The 3,057-nt window shown below is 36.9% G+C and overlaps 1 protein-coding gene across 1 annotated transcript in view; it reads right to left on the reverse strand.

Annotated features, from left to right (window-relative positions):
• The window catches only part of LOC106529254 (gap junction alpha-5 protein), a gene marked incomplete in the record, with an annotated part of 30,416 nt that overhangs the window by 10,741 nt on the left and 16,618 nt on the right, over nt 1-3,057 (reverse strand).

Below are 3,057 nucleotides of genomic sequence, written 5' to 3' on the forward strand. Positions count from 1 at the left end.
GTTGGGGGGTCTGGGGGAACTCCCCCAGAAAACTTTGAATGAAATAGATGCCAGTTCCTGCGTTCTGATGTATTTTACCAAGTTATTAAACATAATTTTACCTACACAAATTAACACTTCATTTAATAATTATGTCAGAAACAGATTCTTCATTAATCTAATTCCATCATCCTGTTTTTAAACTCACTGCTACAGATGAGATAAGGTTAATTAATGTAATTCATCATATGCAATAACCAAATGGGTGCCTTTTACTTTTTTATTGTTTATTGATTTATTTTTAGTTGTAACATGTCACTGTGCCAAACAAAGATAACCCTCAACTGCATGTTAAAAACTAATATTAATAACTTTACCCAATGAACATGTGCAATACTGAATAATCAATTTAGAGGGGTGTTTCACTTTTTCTAGGTCTACCCATAAGCAAACACAGATCATCATGCAGCCTCTAGAGCATAAAATGACAGCGTTATGGTGACCAAAAAAATAAATAAAGAAAACAACAGAAACCTTTGTCTCCATTAGTCCAAAAGTTGACACCGTAAGTCAGATTATTTAGGCATATGTTCTGTACATAAATAAAACAATCACTTCCTTGTCATTACTCTTCTTCAGTGWTRGAGCTTGGTGATGTTTCAAACTGTTAAACACTGCCACCAACTGTTCAGGAGGATTATTACACCCCTAAAGGTTTTTTCACTGTAGAAGGGGTGTGTACAGCAGGGTGGCCGAATATTTGTCTGTGGTGGCCATGGCCGCCCCCGGCCACCCCTTGGCTCTGCCCCTGTTTTTGATCAGGTTTTGTCTTCTGTCACCTTCTGCTCCTCCCAAACCTGTTCCTGCTTGTCTCTGGTGGGTGTGTTAGTAATAATATAATATAATAGCAATAATGCTTTCGTCTTGTATCGCGCTTTTCTAGACACTCAAAGATGCTTTGTAAGGAAAGTGTCAACAGTCTTTGAGACTAAAGACCATGACATAGTTTTGACTCTATCTGAGACCCAAGACCATGAAGATGTGTCTCTCTGAGACTGAAGACTGCTCAGAGACATCAGTGTTTGGCAGGACCCTTTTGGGGATATGAGGGTGTTGCCCTCCAGTGGGACCCCCTTTAGGCATTGGCCTTTGGGCAGCTAGTGGGCTTGAATGTGGTTTCAGCTCACTGAAACATGAGATCATTCAGTGTTTAAGAATATGATGGCAACGTGACGCAAAGACAACAAGGAGCTTGGAACAAGAGACGGTGTGGAGTTCAACATTATGGTGTGATGTTCATGGAGTGACTCAAGAGTTCAGCGCAGCTGAGGGTTTCACCTTACCAAAGTCACAAGAAGGAAATGATACCTGTGTGATTTAACAATGTGGAGTACATTTTCAGATTTGAACAAGTGTTTCAATAATTAATATTTATCAGTGAGAAAATGTTGAAAAGATTTCAAAATGGAAAAGTTGAGATATCGTACACTGTAAAAAATACCCCATATCTACTCAATAAAAATGAGGCAACAGATTACAAGCAATGTTATTAATTAAATTTTACAATTTTTAGAATTGAGTAAATATTAATTAAATGCAACTCTTAATAGTTATTAATTTACTGTAAATAGATTTGAATAGAAAACAGTTCATAATTATTTAAAACCTACACAAAAATACTGAGTGGAATTAAAAACAATAAACTTCTCAATGTGTAAATAGCAGTGGTGGGCACCAGTCCGCTAAAGCGCAAATCTGCTAATTGCGGACCTAAACGTTGTGTTTGTGCTTTAGCGGTCTTACTTATAGAGATGTGACGTTCAGGAACGATCTGAATCTGTTGAACGGCTCTTTACAACGAACGATAGGAGCCGAATCGCTGGCAGTAACGAGCCATTTGTAGTTTTATTTATTTTATTCCTCACGTAATTTTTATTTTTTCATACTTAAATTGCTCCCGCTTTGCTTTTTCATGGAAAACATGCAGAGTTGTGGAGTACAGAAGCTCACGGTGAAAGGGGGAAGGGGGGTTTCCGCTTAACAAACACATGGTTCCACCCACGTGACGGGATGACATCATTATGTACAGCTATGTGATGACGTATTTTCCTACGTGATGACATAATACATTCAAAACCGAACGGCTCTTTTGAACAGATCTATGAAACAAACGGGTCCCCAAGATCTGGATCCCTTCAAAGAGCCATTTCTCCCATCTCCACTTACTAATTTTTATAATTCATAAGCAGATTTACGCTTTTTAAATTTAAATTGCAGTTCTGCTACTAACTAATTATATACCAGTCATCATTATCTTGAACACTGGAAGGTATGACTGTCAGGACTCACAACACGTGATCCATCCAACAGCTCCCCTCCCAGTTAAACACCAGTTTTGGGAAGGAATACGTCCTTCCTGACTGTCGCTTTGTGTCACGGTTCAGTCGGTTCTCATTTTAATAGGTCAGCTTTACAAAGTATTTTTGCTGGCAGCAATCTAAATTACTCATTTAGCTTCTGTTAAATTATAATAAACAGTGCAAAGACAATATTCAGCAGCCAGCAGGGATCCACGTTTTACAAACATTTCCCACAATGCTTTGTGTCTGCTTATAGCAGGAAAGTAATGTTTAGAACTCCCTTTCCAAGCAAAAACAGTTGTTTGTAATCCATACTAAAATTTTGTGTGTATTGATTTATTTTACCTTACAATCGGAGCTCCCCTTTTAAAAATATAAAGTTTAAACGCTGGAGCTCAATACTTGATGTAATTGGTTGAAGTAACGGGAGAACCAGTTACATTTTGATATATGATCAGCAAAAGAAACTTTTTGTCTTCTCTCCTCAAATGTTTTGTCGCTGGCAGTTCACATGTTTCATAAAGGAAAGAGAAAGTGCACTTTGACAGGAAGTGCTATTCAAATAAAAATTACCTGATTAGATTAATTTGAAATCACTCAATATTCTTTTTATTTAGCATTACATAAACATAATGTTTATGTTTTATTTAACTACAATGACTGGATTTTACTCCAAACATTTTTATTTTAAATTTAATTAAATTGTTGCCTCAAAATC

The sequence above is a fragment of the Austrofundulus limnaeus genome, unplaced genomic scaffold (assembly GCF_001266775.1).
Source record: "Austrofundulus limnaeus strain Quisiro unplaced genomic scaffold, Austrofundulus_limnaeus-1.0 Scaffold430, whole genome shotgun sequence".
In the NCBI taxonomy this organism is placed as follows: Eukaryota; Metazoa; Chordata; class Actinopteri; order Cyprinodontiformes; family Rivulidae; genus Austrofundulus; species Austrofundulus limnaeus.